This window comes from Artibeus jamaicensis, unplaced genomic scaffold (assembly GCF_021234435.1).
Source record: "Artibeus jamaicensis isolate MK-2021 breed Jamaican fruit bat unplaced genomic scaffold, CSHL_Jam_final scaffold_369, whole genome shotgun sequence".
Taxonomy (NCBI): domain Eukaryota; kingdom Metazoa; phylum Chordata; class Mammalia; order Chiroptera; family Phyllostomidae; genus Artibeus; species Artibeus jamaicensis.
In genome coordinates this window covers 26556030-26576674 of record NW_026522042.1, presented here as the reverse complement: position 1 = coordinate 26576674, position 20645 = coordinate 26556030, and the positions used below count along the sequence as shown (strand labels likewise).

The 20645-nt window shown below is 34.1% G+C and overlaps 1 non-coding gene and 1 pseudogene across 1 annotated transcript; both read left to right on the top strand.

The window, feature by feature from the left end:
* The first annotated feature begins 7416 nt into the window (after positions 1 to 7416).
* LOC119057285 (uncharacterized) lies at positions 7417 to 7524 on the top strand (annotated as a pseudogene).
* A 7496-nt stretch (positions 7525 to 15020) lies between these two features.
* LOC119057286 (small nucleolar RNA SNORA38) lies at positions 15021 to 15151 on the top strand. The gene has a single exon (XR_005084050.2). It is a non-coding gene; the product is annotated as a small nucleolar RNA SNORA38 (small nucleolar RNA).
* The last annotated feature ends 5494 nt before the right edge of the window (positions 15152 to 20645 follow it).

Genomic DNA, 20645 nt, shown 5'->3' with positions numbered 1-20645 from the left:
GAGCAGATTGAGTCTATGCGGACAATGCTAATGTATACAAACCATGGGCACTGGGTCTCCCAGGAGCCTCCTGGGCAGGCAGCTTTCCACATGTGTCCTCACAGCTTGGTGCTGGCGGAGTGAATGTCGTGAGACTGCACTCACTGAGGACTCCTGGAAGCTTGAGTCTGGCTTCTGTCTGACATTGCTCTACGCACCTCTTCCCTTGTTTGATTTTGCTTTGTACCCTGGTGCTGTAGTAAGTCACTGCTGTGAGATTGGGGGTGTGCTGGGTCCTGGGATCCTCCCAGCGAATCACTCACCTGGGAGATGCTTCTGGGGGTCCCTGGCACAGGCCCAAATCATTTTTTACCTTAATAGGAGCATAGTTTATAGACCGCATTATTTTGTCAAAACTGATTAAATGGCACACTTGAGTTCTGTGCATCATACTCACTAAAATTATCATGTGGAGAAAATCATCAATAAAAACATAAAATTATATTGGATGTTAATTTCGAGTTGCGTGGTCCATCCAAGGAAGTGCTCTGATGACCGTTCACAAAGGACAGTGCAACCGTTCAGAACGACAGAGGCAGTCATTGCTTCTGTGGAGCGAATCGTGCAGCTCTGGAAGGGACCTCTGCTGGTTTTCAACCCAGCCAATCCGTGGAAATGGTAATATTCTAGTAGCCCCGAGAGACTTTCTATTCTACTGGGCCCTGTTGATTATTTTAAAAAAAACACTTAGCGTTACATTTAAATAAAGGACATTTACACACTTTTAATTTTAATTTTTTAGGTGAAAGAGGAAAGGGGTTAGGGGTTAAAAGTCATGACCTGATTCAGACTTTTCATGCCAGTTTCAGCTGCCAGATGCGGGCACAGGGCCCTGGGCATGCCATCCAACCTTTCAAGCAGACAAGGTCTTGGTACCCCAGGAGGGGTTATTTAGCTTTCCAACATGAGATTCTTCTTTGCAACTGCTAAATCAAACTAGCATCAGTGAATATGCTAGGACAGGTTGCACAGAAATTTATTCTGATAGGTATTTCAGTGTGGAAACAAATGTTGTTGTCAAGGAAAACAGGAGTCTTCTCTACAGCAGTTCTCAGAGACAGTAAAATATGTGTGTGAAACATGACCATAGAGGCAGAGAAAAGAATTTAGTGTTTACCAAACCTTGTTTGTAGCACAACATCTTTTTCTTTTTCCAGAAATATTTCTCAAGTGCAGAGTTACGTGGGCCCTGTTCAGATTATTTTTCTTGAGGAAGAGATAACACATCCCTAAAGGGGAAAACAGTTTGACTTATTTCCACTTTTATTAAAACTCAAAGCCTAGAATGTATACTGTACATTTAAGTTAAAACATTATATACTGAATTTAACATTTATGTAATAAAATTAATATCCAATATGTGGCGTATTTTTGTGCATTAAGAGTTAGAAATCAATACTAACTTTTAAAAGTAAAACAAGGTAATTGAGTATCTACATTTTAATACATACTTGATTTTCATTTCACTGACTTGCCTTAGGTTTAGCAGTAAGAGGGAGAGGTAGGGTTTAGTAGCACTGGAACCTGCTTCTTATTGGTTTGTATAGTTTAATGAGGAATATGCAGGTGTCGGATGGGTGGCAATAAAGAGATCTTTTCCTTCTTTTCCTGCTGTGTTTGCTTAATTGGGGTTGATATATCCAGATGTTATCTACTAGTATGTAGGAAGTTTCACACAATACTGAGGAAGCACATTCGTTTTACAGCATTCCTTAATTGATGTATTTAATTTAAACCACCTCCCCCGAGGTCCACCAAATTATTATGTAGAATGTTGTGTTTCAGTATTTTACCAACTGGCAAACTCTAGAACCCAATCGTTTTATATAAACCAATAGAAAAATGTATTAGACAAAAAAACCAGCTGATCATCCACTGTACCAATGGGTGTTTAGAAGAAACCTCATAAAAATTCAGTTAGGGTTGTGTATTAGGCAGTATAAACCAGAAGGAAATAATTTTTCTTCCTTAGAAAACATGAGGGGTGAGTAAAAATGACAATCTGGATTAGCAGTGTTAGAACTTAAAGATGTTCTGCAAAGTAACATCTATCAACTGTCAGGTTTTACTATACTGGGAACCTCTTGGGTCGTCTGTGATCTCATGATAAAAGGAAATGGGCCACATAACTTTTAAGTAAATCACTTATTTTATGACACAGTATATATTTTGAGCACAGTATTATCACAAATTTATTTTAATAATCATATTCATGTAATTCTTAAAATGTCAAGGATATATAGGTTTCATATTTTATTACTTACGTTTTAACTTTCAAAAGATAAGTTTACATATAGTTTCATGCAGACAAAAAACTGAGGTTTTCCAGGGATTTGTAGAATGATTATTTCAGTGGATATGGTCATCAAGGGAGAAAGCGATACATAAAATTACCAAAATGTACCAGTTTGGACCTCACAGAAAGCCATGCAATCTATGGTCCATAGATACCAAGCTTCCTGTTCGATTTACTAATTCTTTCTGGAAACATGCAGCTGCCTGTGTGCACAACCATTAGCTTTATCTTTAAGGCACTGAAATGCCTGAAGCTGATGAACCAGACACCACCCATACAATGCTTAACCGAATTTAATAATTATTGAGAGTTGGTTATGCAATTTAACTGTTATGGAAATTAAGCTATCTTAATGATGAAACAGGTGATAGATGATTTTGGGTGGCAGACTCATTATATTTCCAAGTAGTTTATCACTGCCTGCAGGTAGGCACAACTTTTCAACATGATACTCATCAGCATCTTCTTCAAGTGATGAAACTTGCAATAGGCTTCTGCAGTTGGTTACACATAAATTGAAGCCCACATGAGAAGGTAGACATCATCTCTCTTTGATTCTCAGTATAGAAATGAGCTTGTATTCTTTTTTATTGATTGTGAGAGAGACTTATCCAAAATTTCATTTACTTGATAAGCTACAGTGATATCTGTGGGCCTAGGATAGCCTTTCTTCTGCTTTGTGAAAACATCTGTATCTATTACCCATTCAGAGAGTAAGTCCTGGAGGTAGTCATCACTCTGGCAAACTTACAGGATAACCCCAACCCAGTAACTGAATCAGAATTCTCTCTGCCAAATGCCTATGAGTGTTAATTCAGTCAGAAGATTCTAGCCTAAAGAAGGGAAACTGTGTTTGGAATTACTTTATATAGTATCAATGAACTACATAATGTGGCTAGAAGCCCATAAAAATCTGTTTAAAGAATGATGTAGTTAGGTAAGCACATTGTGTTCAAACAAGAATTTAAGACAGTACAGTAATTTTTAACATCAGTGAAGTGGATTATACCATCTTTACTCAAAATCTATGTAGCTGTTCTCATCAGAGACAGTGGTGAAATGTTCTCAAAAGCATTACTGTGCGCACCTGCTCCTAGATGAAACTTACCGGGTTGTTCAAGTGCCAACTCCTCTGTAAAGGTGCATTTTTTATCGCACTCACATATTATATGATGTCTAATTTAAAATATAGGACTTATTACACCGAATTTTGATTATTGCTTTGGCTGTTCATAGTCACACTGTGAATTATTTAAGAGAAAGCCTGACTCCTAATATTTTCATTTGTTTTGGATTTCAGAAATAAACACAGTGCCTGGCACATAGAAGGTGGATATTTAGGTAAATGAGCAAAACAAGAAGATGTATAGGGGTGAAGGGTCAACTGTCAATTACAATCATAAATGGGGGAGGATCTAATAACGAAGTTTTCAAAAATGTATGGCAAAGTTGAAAGGGTTAAAGGGGAAATTAAATAATAGATAAGGAGGAAGTAAATGATAGATTAAAACTACTGAACATAATATTAGCAAACTGAACATAACAATATGTAAAAATGTTAATAACATGATCAAGTAAATATTGTTTATCACAGGAATACACCTGCAATTTATCATGTGAAAGTCAATTCAACCTTGTTAAGAGAATAAAGGAGAGAAACCATAAAATCATTTCCATAAATGTACAAAAGCTTTTGGAAAAAACCCCGATACCTATTCATAATAGTAAAATTATCACTAAACTAGGGAAAGAGGCAATCTTTCTCAATATGATAAAGGTCATGGTGAAAAACATCCCAATATCCAACATGATTAATAATGGTGGAATATTTACCACTTGCTCTTAGGGTCAGGGACAAGGTCAATGTTCCCTCTTACCATGTACGATCACTATTGTATTGGAGCTTAGCCATTACCAAATGTAAAAAAATAAATGTTAGAATGTGGGAAAAGGAAAAAAGGAAAACTGTTTATCTGCATATGACATAATTTTTACATAAAAGTTGCTAAGGAAACTGAAAAATAATTGTTAGAACTAGTAAGTTTATTTATAAATTTTCAGGATAAGAGGCTAGTATACAAAAATAAAAAAACCTATTTTTATAAACTAGCAGCAAAAAACTAGAAAAAATTAATTAAGTTGTTGCAATTCAATAGTATCAGAGAACATAAAATTCTTAAGTAATAAATTTAATAATGATTTGCAAGACCACTGCAGTAAACATAATATAACACAGCTTATAGGAATTTTTACAAAGACTTAAATAAACCATGTTCACAGATCAGAAGACCTGATGTCAGCTGTCTGCCATTTTTGACATTCCATTTGCTTTTTTAAGTTGTATTTTTCATTACCATTTAGTGCCCTTATACCCCATCCCCCCGCAATCACCACACTGTTGTCCATGTCCATGAGACTTTTTCTTGCTGCTCCATGTCTCCACCCCCGACTCTCCCCCACACTTAGCTGTCATCCTGCACTCTATCCATTCATCTGTCTCTATTTCGCCTGTTAGTTCAGTTTGTTCATTAGATTCCCTATATGAATGAAATCATATGGTATATTTTTTTCTCTGACTGGCTCATTTCACTTAGCATAATGTTCTCCAGGTCTATCCATGCTGTTCCAAAGGGTAAAATTTTCTTCTTTTATGGCCAAGTAGTATTCCATTGTCTAAATGTCCCATAGTTGTTTCATCCACTCATATACTGATGGACACTGGGCTGCTTCCATTCGACTATTAGATTCTTCTATACAATCTCAAATATAGGAGTAGTAGAACTTTTTTTAAAGATATCGATAAGTTAATTCTAAAGTTAATTTGGAAATTCAAGAGACCTGAATATCCAAAGAAATCTTAAAAATAATAACAGAGTTGAAGAGCTCATCTATCTGACTTAACACTTATTTTGAAGCTAAAGTAATTGAAACTATTTTACTGGTGTAATAACTAGCAAATAAATGAAATTTAAAAGATAATTCAGAAATAGATCCAAACTTATAATTTCATGTTTTTAACATAAAAATTCCAAAGTAATTCAATGGGGGGATTAGAATTTATTAAATGAATGTTACTGATATCTATACAGAAAAAAATAAATATCACACACCACCTCAGGTAATACACAAAATATACATAAATAAGAGCCATTTAAGATGGTTCCCAAATCTAAACGCATAAGCTAAAATCAGAAACCTTTAGAATAACAAATGGGACTTCATCAAAACTATTATCATTTACTCAAAAAAGACACTGTTAGGGACAGAATTAGGCAAGCTACAGAGAAAATTGTTGCAAATCATATTTGTGACAGGGACCAGTATCCAGATTTATAAAAACCTCTACAACACAACAAACTGAGTTTAAAAAAATCAATAAAGTACATAAAAGTTTTCACAGAAAACTTTTCTGTGAGATTTCACAGAAAATTTCACAAAAGATGTTATGAAATACCATCTGTGAATGAAAAAAAAGCACATGAGAAAATGTTCACAATCTTTAGTCATGGAGGAAAATAAAATAAATTAAAATAAAATAAAATTAAAATAAAAACTTGAGACCCTCCACATTAGTTACATTGGAAAGACCAACAGCACCAAACATGGTCTAAGTTGTGGTGCAACTGGAAATCTCACACGTTGTCAGTTAGAATGAAAAATGACACAATCACTTTGGAAAATATTGAAAGTTTCTTATAAGTAAAAAAATCTGCTCTCATTTTTCCAGATTTTTACCTAAGAGAAACTGAAACACACATGCACAAAAACATTTTGTACAAGGTTTGTAAAAACTCTGTTCATAATAAACAAAACTAGAAACATTCCAGGGTGGAATGTGGAGGGTGGATAAATAAGCTGTATACAGCTATATTAATCTATATATATACAGGTATACATACCAGCTATATAGACAGATATATTTATACAACAGAACATATAGATATGTTCTATATGTATAATCTATATATAGATTATATTAATGATATAATATTCTCTATGATATAATGTTCATAATTATAATAATATAATCATAGATTATATCATATGTTCTATGTGATATAATCTATACATAGATTATATATTAATCTATATATGTACAGGTATATACACCAGCTATATATACAGTTATATTTATACAGTAGAACACTATTTTGCCATACTAAAGAATGAATTTCTAACATGCTACAATGTGGCTGGATCTATGGAAATTTTTCTGAAAATTAAAAAATCTTTCATAGAAGGATATATTGTATCAGGTTGCATTTATATTACAGTTCTGGAACTGGCAAAATTAATCTCTGATGCATTTCTCTGACAATTAGTGACATTGAGCATCTTTTCATATGTCTATTGGCCATCTGTATGCCCTCTTTGGAGAAGTGTCTATTCAAGTCCTTTGCACATTTTTAAAAATTGGATTGTTTTCTTTTTTGGTGTTGAATTTTATAAGTTCTTTTTAAATTTTGGGTATTAACCTCTTACCAGGTGTATCAGTAAATATGTTCTCCCATTCAGTGGGTTGTCTTTTCCTTTTGTTGATGGATCCCTTTGCCAGGCAAGACTTTTTAGTTTGAAGAAGTCCCACTAGTTTATTTTATCTTTTATTTCTCTCGCCCGAAGAGGTACATCAGAAAAACGATCGCTAGTAGCAATGTCCCACATTTTGCTGGCTATTTTTTTCTAGGATTTTTGTAGTTTTGAGTTTAACATTTAAGTCCTTAGTTTATTTTGAATTTATTTTTGTGTGTGATGTAAGAAGGTGGTCTAGTTTCACTATTTTTTTCTGCATGCATCTATTCAATTTTCTCAACACCATTTGTTGAAGAAACTATCGTTAGCCCATTGTATGTTTTTGCATGTTCTCTTCTTAACAACAAAATCTGAAAATTTTTAGAATAGAGGTTCAAGGTGGAGAATGATTTCGTTACCTGAGCTGCAGAAACTCATCGTAGGTTCCTTTTGATGGGTTTATTTAGTTTTGGTTTTATTCTCATGCTAGAAAGACACAATCTGGAATGTTTACTTTCTCACACTTTTTCTTTATTCTTCTTTCTTCTAAAACTCTTTATGTTATTATTTTTATCGCTTCTTGGCCTTTTGGCTAAGATCAAGTGTAGTATCTGTTCTTATCAGTTTAATAAATTATGTTATTATTTTTAAATTGTTGAGGTTTATAACATCTACTTTCCATCTTACATTCATAATTCTCCTCATGACACTTCAATGTCAGTTAATGAAAACACATTTCTACTTATTCCTTGTTTGAAAAATGTCCTTAAATTTTTTCAAAATTACTCATAGTAGCTATAATTTCTGAGTTGATAGAACTCTGGAAATATTGGTCTTTTACTTTTAAATATGTTCTCTAGCTCTTATTTAAAAATAGAGAAAACCCATGGAACATGCATTCACTAATGTCACTAATGTCATTCACTAACTAATGTTACCTCCCTAGAATGTAGGTAACATTCTGTTGTTTTGAACTGATGCATGATGGGGCATAGAAGCTTAGATTCAGTCTCATTGTTACCCTTTTGCAGAATATTTAATTTTTTGTTTTCATATTATTGCTTTGGGATTCATAATGATTTTTATCTTACTTTTGACACCTGGTAAATATCATAAGTCATGACTCAGTATAGATAACGCTGCAGCAATTGTGTGAGAGATTGGAGCATCTTTAAATTTGTAGAGTTGAGACTTCTTTTATTTTTAAGCAAGTTTCTTTGAGTTATATCTTTTGGTATCATTTATGTTGTATTCATTAAGGATATCAGTTAAGCATCTATTAAATCTCTTATTCATGTCTTTCTGTGCATTGCATATAATTTCTTATTCTTCTCCTTTGGGTCTTTTTTCAGATGAAGTACCCATTCTCATTTTCCTGCTTCCAGTGTGGCTAGAAGCTTTCTGATGGTTTTATATTTTAATTAGACTTCTTTCATGAGTTCTGCCTACTTATTTTTAAAATCTCTTCATGCTGATTTCTAATTTCCTACTTTTTATTTTGAATTCTGTTTACAGAGATGCTTTTTATTACTTTTGACTGTGAAGATTTGATTAATGAGTATGTTTGACTCAATGGCAAAGTATGCTTTTTCCTTAAAAGGTGCCTTGATTTTTATATTTTTTTGCTCACTATCATTTTTTTCCTTACACAATATTGAAAAGCTTCAAGTCTATTTTCTGTTTTATTATTTGTATTTGGATAAGAGGAGTTCTTATTGGAACAGATATCTAAAAATAATAATGTGCAGGAATGCCTGAAGGAAGATTCCAAGCCTTCGGTTAGAATCCAGTGTAATGTGGGTATGTGTGCGTGTGTGTGCTTATGTGGGGGGTAGGAGAGAGATGGATGGAGAGATCATGGAGACACAGATATTCTTCTGCTGTGTTCATTCATGTCACCTAAAAGATGAATGCTTGGCACCTAATGCACATACAAGTAAGTAAGAATTGAGTGAATCAAAGAAGTGAGCTTGGATAGGTTTCAGCTGACCGAGATTAGTACTGCAGTGCTATGCACCACCACCTGGGGGCTTCCTTGCCTTGTGTTTTGCAAAGTTGGCTCACCCAGAGATTTTCCAGGCTCCTATGTACCTCCCTGAATATGCCATGCTATCCAACATGGTTCTGGGTAGTTCACATAGCATTCCCTCTACCCAGATCTTGTTTCAAACAACAGGTCTTTGCTTTTGTTCTTACGATGAGAATAAGGCCACCTACTAGGGAGCTTTCTTCTCTGAGATTTTACTGGATTCTGTAGGCCAGGGGTCCTCTCTTTTGTCCTCTACCCCTTGCCTGTACCCCAACATCCTTGGCACTGCCTCTGCATAAATACTGTAGTGTTGGTTACAAGTTTCCCTCTTTTTCATCCCCTCATAGTTTTTATTGTTTTCAGACAGGAGGAGGGTAAATATATTTTCCTTATTATCTTAAGGTTGCGATGACACTCCTTTCTCTCTTCTATATCCTTTTTGGCATGTAGATTGGGGTTTGTGTGGTTGTACAGCCGAGTATTACAGAGATTAGAAATATAAATCCTGCTGTGTATACTGCTAAGAGAGAATTGACCTCAATACGTAGCTTTATCTAAATATTTTCAGCAAGAGTGTATTAAAATTAACTAGCCCCAAAGGAACAGCACTGCACCAGTTGTCCCACATTTCTCACTTTATATCTAATCTAAGTACATTTGTAAAGGTATCAAGTACATTACCCTGGTGACTTACTCTTCCAGCTACCCTGAACAAAAAGCAGAACTTAAATGAGATCATTAGTGAGATTGTTCTAGAACCCGGTCTCTTGACAGGTTTCACGTGCTGGAAAGTTTCCAGGCTCCAGTGCTCTGAGTTGTGGTGGCAGGTGTGAAATCATTGGGATTTCAGCCATTTGCTTAGTTTGTAAAAGGGTATCCCTCTATCTCACTGTTTAAGAAGCATAGAGGATCATGTACTTATCCAAAAATCATGGTTACAGGTGGTAATTGTTGATGAAGTAGTCAACCTTACTCACCATGCTTCTTTGTGCCATTTAACAGAGGAAGCATTGTCCCTGATCAGCAACACTGATGGTCTTTTCTTCATACCCCTGAATGGGAACATGACTTTCATCCTATAGTGTTAACTTCTATCAAATTGTATTTTAAAATGTTGAAAAAATACTGGTTATGTGTCAGTGTATGTGAAAGCATTTAGCAAAAGTGAGAAGTCAGATTATTAAGAGCCATGCTTAAAAGTTAGAGGTTTGATCTTTTCTGAAGACAATAGGAAGCTAATAGTTTGAAGCTCCTTTCTCAACTGACACATTGGCATCTTAGAAATGGGTTGAACTGAAACCAGTTTGTGTGTGAACTGGTGTAGAGTGAAGTTAAAATGAGGTAAAGCACCACTGTGAACCTGTGAAAAATATATACTATTGTTCTGAGTTAAGCAATGGCAACAGTGCTAATGAGTTAAAAAATAGATCTGAGATAACTAACTAGACGAGAAGGAAAATGCAGAGGCACTGGTGGTTCAGTGAACAAAGAGGCTAGTAATGTACAATGAATTCCAAGTTTTTGGCTTTGGTTACTAAAAATATAGCAGTACCACCTGCAGCAGATATAATCTGGCAGAAGAGCAGTGAACACAGATTTAGCCTAATTAAGTTAGTGTTGCCAGTGGAACACTGATTGGGTGGAACTCTGCAATAACCAGCCAAACATAGGAACGGCCAGGTGAAGGGCCCCTTCAGAGTCAGTGAAAACCCTGGGGGCTACAGAGAGTGAGAAAAACAGGTTCAAAAGATGTAAGGGAAAGAAACCTGAGCATCCTGGGGGGGAAAGCTCTTAATTCATATTAATACTTCCTAAAATAAAAATTTAAAATATATATACTATTTACTGAAAGTTGACTTCCAGTAGTTTACAAGTAACTCTGGTAAAATTGATTTATAAATATTCATAAATGCAATACATTCACAGAGGATGATATGATATTTGAGAAAAATCCTGTCTGGCAAATGTTGGGAAAGAGAAAAGTATTTTTGGTGGGGGGAAGAATGGTAGTAAATAAACACAGACAGGAATTTACTGGGAATTGTTTCAGAATGATTAATATTTTAATTGATTGTAATTTTGCTAACATACATATAAAAGAAGGAGATAAAGATGGCAAAACAGATTCGGACAAACCAATGGAATTTAAACTTTGTTACACTGACATAAATTTTTTGCTAAACATAAATTGAAATAATTGTGTAATTCATCCAGACAATTAATTTACATAGCTTCACACATAGGAGAGGAAAACACTTTTTAGCACGCTATTCACTTCCATCTTAATACCACTATTTAAAAATTTTGGAAGTGAGTTATAATCTAAATTTACTTACATAGAAATTTTGCTTTGGCCTATATCATCATATTTATATTCAAAAGAAAATTGTGATTAGAGTTTTATGCTCTAGAGATGGATTGGTTCAGCACAGTGGATGATTTCCTGAAGACCACTGATGCATCCCTAAAGCAATTTAGCTTATTTAAGACACTGATGTTTATAACACAAAGTAAAATACATCTTGGCCACTTCTTCATTGGTTAAAATGAAATTGTATGGCACTGTTATGAACTCCTTACACACTGTGCTTTAAAAATGCAGTTCTATGTTAGCGTGTTTGAATAAATTGATTATGTACTATACTTATGGAAAGAATAATCAGAATTCAGACTGTCATACTTTCATTCTTGAAGCACTGAAATGAGAGGCTTGATAGCAAAAGATGTTATGACCCAAAAAAAAGATGTTTTTTATCTGTTAGGTTATCACTGTTGTTCTATAATTAGTCCATCTGGAAAAGCATGTCATTTTAGCACAGAATATTAGACAGGCAGTATATTTGTTTGCACATTAAATCTTACATGGTCTGGAACAAAACCTAAGGCCCAGCACTTTTGGGAAAAGGTACAATTGAACTAAATCAATGAAATGTACTAAATGGCTATAGACATGCATTTTTGAGTAGCATTAACATTTTATTTTAGATCACATCTATAAAATAAATAGAAAAATGTAAGGTAGTTAGAATTTTTTATTAAGTCATTTGTTACTTATGGTGTATGATACAAGCTTCTTATTACAGCATATATATATATATATTTTTTCAAAGTAAGGATGAAATGTAAAGTTTCTGATAATTTTTAAAAAATATTGCCATTATATTCTCAAGATGACTATGTCCTATAGAATAAAATTGTGCAGCATAAATTAATTTATTTTTATAAAAGAGTTGCTAATAAATGTGCTAAAAATACAAACATTTTCATTAAGGTTAGAATTAGGAAATTATGCTGATGTAATTGTTAATTATATTTTAATTTTACACTATTAAATCTTAAGCTATTTATCACTATTAAAGTATTAACAATATAATTAGAAGAAATAGGAGGTAAAATATTAAACTGAAATTATAAGTGATATAAAAATCAAGAAAATCTACAAGATACTAACAATTAGGGACTTCAGTAAATATGTAGATACGGGATAACAAAAATATTAATATTTTTACTTCAGAAATAATCATCATAACATGCAATGGCATGTTTCTCTTTAAGCCTCAAAGCCAACAAAAGCTGACTGGCCTTTCACAGTGTGTGTGTAAAACGTTTGAAAACGTGCTTCATGCTTAAAATATGTAATTTGTGTGTGAACTGGTGTAGAGTGAAGTTAAAATGAGGTGCAGTACCACTGTGGACCCGTGAAACATATATACTCTTGTTCTGAGTTAAGTGAGGCTTTAAACACACTGGGAAGATGCACCATTATTCTGTATAAATGAGTATATTAGTTAAATACAATTTTTAGACAATTTGCAATAGGACTTTTTGTGGGACTTGAACAACTGATTCTAAAATTCTTCAAAATTGTCAAGAATATAGGTATGTAGGGTCAGTGGAGATTGCCATTTCAAATTTCAAGGCATATCGTAAAGCTGTAAATGCTGAAATTGAGTCATGTCAAAATGAAATGGGCAAACGTATGAACCGCATGTAAACTTGACAAAAATCTATGTGTGTATGTGAACTACACATATGGCGGAGGTAGTTTTGCAGATCAGCAGAGAGCAATCTCTGTTCGACAACCACTACTGGAATGATCGGCTGTGCACACCGGAAACATTAAACCACATCGCTGCCTGACCCGTGTGCACCCCAAAGCTCACATGGAGACAGCATCGAACATTTGCAACATCTCACACAAAACACAAGAGAATGTATTGTTTAATCTCAAGGCTGAAAAGGATAACCTAAACAGAGCATAGGAAGCATAAACTTCAAAGAAAAATATAGATATCTTTGAACAAAATCAAACATAACTTCTGTGTATGGCATTAATCATAAAATTGCATTAACAACAAAATGTAGAAACAGACAATGACCATTCTTACAGAAAAGGACAGTGATACATTTACATATGTAAATGATATGTGAGAAGACTGTACAGAAAATAATGTAAATGAATAGATGTATACACACACATATACACATACGTTCTGAATCATAGTGTAGAGCTACATTTAATGAAAACAGGTAAGTTGCATAATGATGCAAATAGTGGGATAGCATTTATATAATGTAGAGACAAAAACAATAATAATTTTTAAAAATTTTGTATTTCTGAATTTGTATCTGTAGAGTGGGAAGCAAAATGAAACTGATAATGGGGAGAAAATGACTTCAACTTTATAATATTTTCTAAAAGAACTGTAAAAGGGCATTTTTCTTTAAAAATTATAACATGAAAGCCCTGGCTGAACGGCTAGTTGGTTGAAGCGTCACCCTGTATATCAAAAGGTTTCAGATTCGATTTCTAGTCAGGCCACACACTTACGTTGAGGGTTTGATCCCCGGTCAGGGCACATGTTGGAGGCAACTGACTGATGATTTCTTTTCACATCATTTCTCTCTCTCTCTTTCCTTTTCTCTCTCAAATCAATAAAAATATCTCCACATGAGGATTTAAAAATTATAATATGACAAAACGTGTACAAATGTAAATTTAGAATTGTTAGTACTTAAGATTTTCTCCTTTTTGTGCTTTGTAGTATGTTTCTTAATTTTTTTCGAAAGACAATCTTATCTGAGTGTTACAAATAATAAATGAGTAAAAGAAGTGTTGGCATTTCTAGGACAGGAAGTCTCTGTGTCCTTTCCTCCAGAATAAGAACTCTTCAGCAGTAACTGGCATGCTCAGAAGTAATTGTCCTAGCTCAGGGGACACGGAACAGTGCCACTGCTGCAGGACTGCAAACCGAAAGACGCACCACCACCATACAGCAGGCTGCTTCTCAGTTAGGTCTGCCGGGGCTTGGTCGGATGGGAAGAATATAAATCGACTACAATTATGGCTCCTCCACCTTGTGAGATAGGAATCAAAACAGCATTTATGTTCCATTACAGAAAAGCATAAAATAATATTTTTGTAGAGGTGATTTTTGTGCACCAATATTTGTATTTTTTGCAGTTTATGCCTTTCACTCCATTTTTATTGGAGTAATAAACCCTATTTCACTCCAAGATATTTTTCTTAGTCCATAGTCAATGATTAAATTATAGACTATTAATTTTCCTGGCTGAAATATATATGTATATATACCTGTGTGTGTATATATATATATATATATATATATATATATATATGTATATCATGTATATAGAATAGTTTGTTCTCTCTCAAGATAAGAATGAAATGTGTTTAGGTAACAAATTTTATCTTTGTTCAATCAAAAGTCTGATTCTTCATTGGATCTATTTCTAACTGCTAATATAGCCACATTTAATTGAGTGAGCTACAGTTTGTATCTTTCAAGGTCATAATTGTAATAGAAATACTAATTAATAGTTAGCACTTATGGACTTTTTATCTTCTGAATACTTGAACAGCAATTAGTTTAATGCTCTCCAGAACTATGGGGACCCTAATTCCTGCAGGATCAAAGGAAGGTTGTACCAGGCTCTTCGGGAAGGAAATTCAATCATGGTGTTTTCACAAACATTTGCAATATTCAACACAAATGAGGAAATAAAAGGGCAAAATATAATTCAGCTCCTATTTATTGTGAAGTTGTTGATTTCTAGGGAGAAATGCCCCATTTCTTTCCTAAATTAAGTCATAATAAATTAAACTCTAAAATGTGTGGAGTTTAGTCCTCCTACGGAGGCCTGTCTATGGTTCCCTATCTTTGGATCCGTAAGAACTGGAGGCAAAGAAATGTGCACTGGGAGAGGTCTGGGGCCAGCGTGCTCCCTGCAGGCCCAAGGTCAACGATCCCGTATAGAGAAAAAAAGGAAAACAAAGAAGAAAAAAAGTGTGCAATTTAGTCGTTTGTGGTACTTCACTGAAGGAAAGCCAGAAGTAGGGTATACATCTGCTTATAATGCAGTAGGAGTTTGTCAATATATATTATTTTTCCATATTTAAAGTTTTTTTATATTTCATTTGCTAAGTTCGAGAAAAATGAAATCCTTTGAAGAACAACCTATCATGTTATTAATTTTTTTGGTGATGATTGTTTTGAGCATTGAGACCATATTTTTGCTATGATATAAATTTCACTTTTCTCTTATGATTTGGAACATTCTGGGTATTTACAATTAATTAAAACCAGACATTGAAGATTACACATGTAGGCAAGAAAATGAATCAGCATTTTTGTCTCTAAATTAATGTGATGCCCCCAAATTTTGATACAGTGATGTGTGTGAGAAAAATGTTAACTGCAAAAAAACTGTATTTATTATTCTTTTTAAAATGTTTTACTTTTAAGTGATTGAAAGTGTTCTATTTTTACCTTTGATTATATAATTGAAAGATATGTCTATTATATAACTGTTGATAGAGCACATGTTTCTTATAGGAAAGGAACAGGAATGATTCACCTGAACATTTTGGATGGATTCACACCCCAAATTAGCATGGCATATGGATAAATGTGAATCATTCCTCTCTACTTAATCAGTAGAGAGTGTCGTCTACCGTCCTTGCAGAAAAAGGAAAAAGCCATTCTTCTCTGGGGATTTGGCTGCCTAAAGTCAGTAAGGATGCCATCTTTTTTTTTTTTTTAATGAGTCAGGTGATTGTGTTTTTGGAGGATTTCAATTTAATTTCATAATCATGAGCATTCCTTTCCTTCCCTTCCCTTCCATTCTCTTTTTTTCCCCTTCCCTTCCCTTCCCTTCCTTTATTTTTTCCTTCTCTCTTCTCTTCCTCCTGTTTGCTTTCTTTCTTTTTCTCCTTTTCTTCTACTTTCAAACATCTATGGGTGTTTAGTTGATCAGTCCCCAGTTTCACCACATGCAATTGTTTTGCTGGTGCTATGCAGGGTCCCCGCATAGGTAGCTTCAAAAAGTACTTTGTACTGAGTTTGCATCTGTAAGTGTTCACCTCTTGTCTATTGGTGAAAAGTTTGATGTGCCTTGCTAAAGCTGTGCCTCAATGAGAAAGTGAGGAGGTGCGGCAAATTTAGTAAAAACTGTTATTAATAAAACAACTATTTTCCTCTTGAAATAATCATTTATATTTATCAAAAAGCTTAATTTGCTATGTAACTTTTCCAAATATTTAAATACCTGCTTCACCTTATAGTATACATACATATATATATATGTGCAATAAACATAATTAGGTGATGCTTTAATTAAAATAAAGCTAAGTAATCAGGCATCTGCCATTGATCTATTTATCCAAAGCCTAGTTTATCTCTCAGTCTTTGTTATCATTTGGCTACTTTTTATCCAGCATTTAGGGCTTATTTTCTCGATAAGGGGACGGCTACATGCCAATAATGAATTCACTAATGAAGAGCTTCAAGGATCAATACAGTTTAAATTCCTTCTCAAGGGCTTGTCTAGAAAAAAGATTCACAGAGAAATAATCCATTTTTTGAACAAAACTTGTTTCTAGTGATGGTACAGGTTCAATAAAATACTGACATAACCTAAGGAAAGATTTTCCAACATTGCCGATTCTAGTGAGGACTGACGGTGACAGAGAGGTTTAATGTCCTGCTAGTCTAGAGAATTAAGGAAATTCTAACTCCATTTGTTAACCTGTTTATCAAAAATAACTCCAGCATTTCTGTGGTAGACTAAATAATAGCCCCAAAGATACTCACATCCTACTTTCTTATACCTGTTACCCTATACCACAGAGGAATTTTGCAGATGTGATAGAATGTCTTCAGATGAGATTATCCTGGATTATCCAAGTAGATTTTGAATGCAATCTCAAGTGTGCTTAACAGAAAACCAGGGGAAGATCTGAATACAAGCGAGTAGAATACCATGTGACTGTGGACACAGAGATAGTAGGGATACAGCCAGAAGCCAAAGAACATGGGCAGACTCTAGAAATGAAAGAAAGAAGCTCCAGATTCTTGTCTTGAGACTCTAGACAAAATAAGCTTTGTTAAAAACTTGACTTTAACTCAGTGAAACTGATTTCAGACTTCTGACCTTGGGAAGTGTAACAATAAATTTGTGTGTTTCAACCCACCAAGTTTGTGCAAATCTCTTAAAGCATCGATATGAAACTAATATAATATCATTTAAAACTTTCCCTTGTTAAAAGTTTACATAACACTCTAAAGCAATGCAAATGGATCTCACATGTATGAAACACTTTTCTCTAATCATATGTCTACACTTCACTTATTTTGATAATTAATTTTTGGGCTTGTGCTTCTTTGTTTAGTGCACTTAGACTTTTTAAACTTAGGTTTATTCCCTTTGTAATTTTCCCAAAGCAATCACCAACATTATTTTTTTCTACCTGTAAGACAAATGAGTCACTGAATTTTAAGCAAAGCTTGTTTTTTAAGTAAGTACATAAAGTTAAAGTTATTTTAGTAATATGTTTATAACCAAGACATTTGTCTTCAGAAAAATAAAACATTCTCTGTTCTGCAGAGATAATACTTAAAAATTCAAAGCAGAGATGTTTCTGTTTTAGAATGTGATTGATATCTTGCTATCCATATTTGATTGAATAAATTTTACAAAGTTGACAAAAATGCAAGTCATATACTATTTTGGTAGCAGATTACAGAGTAAACTACTAGTCACACTCATAGAAAACTCAGTGTATGTACATCAGAAATATTCACAAAATTATTTAATAATTACACAGAGCATAGAAATGCATATGAATGAGTCTAAATGTATAGTTCACCTTGTCTTATAAACATTACTGACTAGCCATGGGAAAGAACATCAGAAAGCCTAGATTTAGTTTCAGTTGGATTGAGTCACCTGAATCTTTGAACTGCAGTTTTTCCTAATAATGTGGGAAGATTGGGCTGCATTACTCCTCTTGGTTGCAAAGATTCTGTCAGATTAATGAGAAAAATTTCTCTCTGTGATTATCTCTAAAACCTAGTGCCAGACAGTTAAGGCTTGTTTGAATCAGCAAGGAACTACTTATTTGGTTCCAAACCAAAAACTACAACCAGCCTGTTATTCTCAGAAATATGGGTTTAGTGTCTTTCTTTATAATTGTACATATATGTGGTTATTCTCAAAGATAGATAATGATTTTTAAAGCTACCACCAAAAAAGGTAAATCTTACTAAATAGTGCTCTGTGTATTAATGACTTGCAATTATAATAGTTTAGAAAAATACACTCTTAATGACACATGAGTGTCTTCATGGGGGTTATAGAGATCCTTGTGATTTACCCACCCACAATCCAATCCAAAAATGGAAGACAAATGGTAAGTTACCTGGCATGTGTTATGTAATCCTTAGTACTTTTAGTTCCTAAATAAAATCCAAGGAAGTTTCTTGTGTGTACATGTGTGTAGGTTATGTATATGCATGCACATATGTGGTTACCTGCAGGACATGGGAGGTGGAGATTGTTTGGTTGTCTATAAAAGGATGTATGTAAAACTGGTCTCATATCCATGCATATATGACAGGAACTTTGATCTACATTTTCCCATAGGGAGATGTACCAGATTTTATTGTGATTACATGAGTACTTCAAGTCAGAGAAGTTTTTTTTCTTGGGATTTTGTACAAATAATGCAAGTCAACATTTGCACAGCATTTTAAAAGATGAGTGTGGCAGAGGGCCAGGGAGTGTGAAAAGAGAGAAGACTTTATAAGGAATTCAGTATCAGTCATTAAGGAAACCTGAACATATGGGCCACTGACAATTTTCCCACAAAGCACCACATGAAAACATTAGACAAAGAGCAATTGAAGGTGAGCCCTTCACTATGCCAGCTAGCAACGCTAACCCTGCATTTTCATCGTCCCTAGTGCAATCAGGTCTCCTGAAAAGTTGAAAGAGCATTGCACCAATGGCATACGGGAGTTTCCTTTGTTCCACAACCCCAATGCTTATCTTTTGACTTTTGGGTATTAGCAATTCTAACAAGTGTGAGGTGATATCTCATTATGGGTTTGATTTGTAATTCCCTGATGAGTAGTGCTATTGAACACTTTTTCATATACCTATTTACTATTTGTATTTGTTGTAAAAAGGCCTATTCATATCATTTAAATCGGGTATTTTTTGTTTGCTATTGAGTTGTATGAATTTCTTATATTTTTTGGATATTAATCCCTAATCAGGAATATAGTTGTGAGTGTTTTCTCCAATTTTAGAGATTGCCTTTTCACTCTGTTGATTATTTCCTTAGCTTTTCAGAATACATTTTAGTTTAACATAGTCCCCCTTATTATTTATTTATTTATTTATTTATTTATTTATTTATTTATTTATTTAATTTATTTATTGTGGCTTGTGCTTTTGGTGTCAAATCCAAAAAAAATCTTTATAAAGTCCAGTGTCACAGAGTTTCCCCCCTTGTGTTTTCTTGTAGAAGTTTTATGCTTTTGGGTCTTACATTTAAGTCTTTAATCCATTTTGAGTTGATTGCTATATAAGCCAAGGGTCCAATTTCATTCTTTTGTATATGGCTGTTCAGTTTTCCCAACACTATTGAATGGGCTATCCTTTTCCTAATTGTGTAGTCTTGGCAGTGCTGTCAAGGATTAGTTGATGGTATATGTGTGGGTTAATGTGTCAGTCAGGGGGATATAATAATCAATTCTATGCTTCAGGAAGGTTAACGTGGCTGCTGTGTTGGTGTTGAAGGATGAATGCCCACATACACATAATCAGGCCATCAAGCTTGGTACAGGGGAGAAACAATGTGTAATTTGACTTTGTTTTACCACAACACCAACACCATCTATGTTTGGATAGATGCATAGGAGGTGTTAAAAATATTTGTTAAAATGTCAAATGGTTGGGTTAAGACAAGTCGGTTAAAAACCATTACAATATTGCAAGAGAGGTACAATAAAATCTGGAAATAGAATAGAGATTTTAAATGTACATTTTTATGGAGTAGTAACTAAATATACATCAAAAAATGGGGACAATGCATTGAAGTAGATCAGGATTCTCTAACTTTGGATATTTATGAAATTATTTAGAGAGAAGAAGAAAGGCTGTACTTGGATTGGAAGCGGTGTTAAGTTTTACCAATGTTTACGCATTCATGAAATTAGTTTCTTGGATGAGTTTGAGATCATGCTAGAAAAAGAGTGGGCCAGACAAGGTCAGACAACAGATAAGAGGGGATGAAAGAAGGCCATCCTTGGGGTATCGTGTTTACTGGGCGATTGGCATTTCAGTCAGAGTGAAAGGTCTCAAAGATAAGTCTTCTTCATATAGCTATTGTCTTCACTAGGATTGGCACTAAAATAGCAATAAAAGGTGAGACTAGATGGGTTGTAGGCTTTTGTCAGGAAAAAT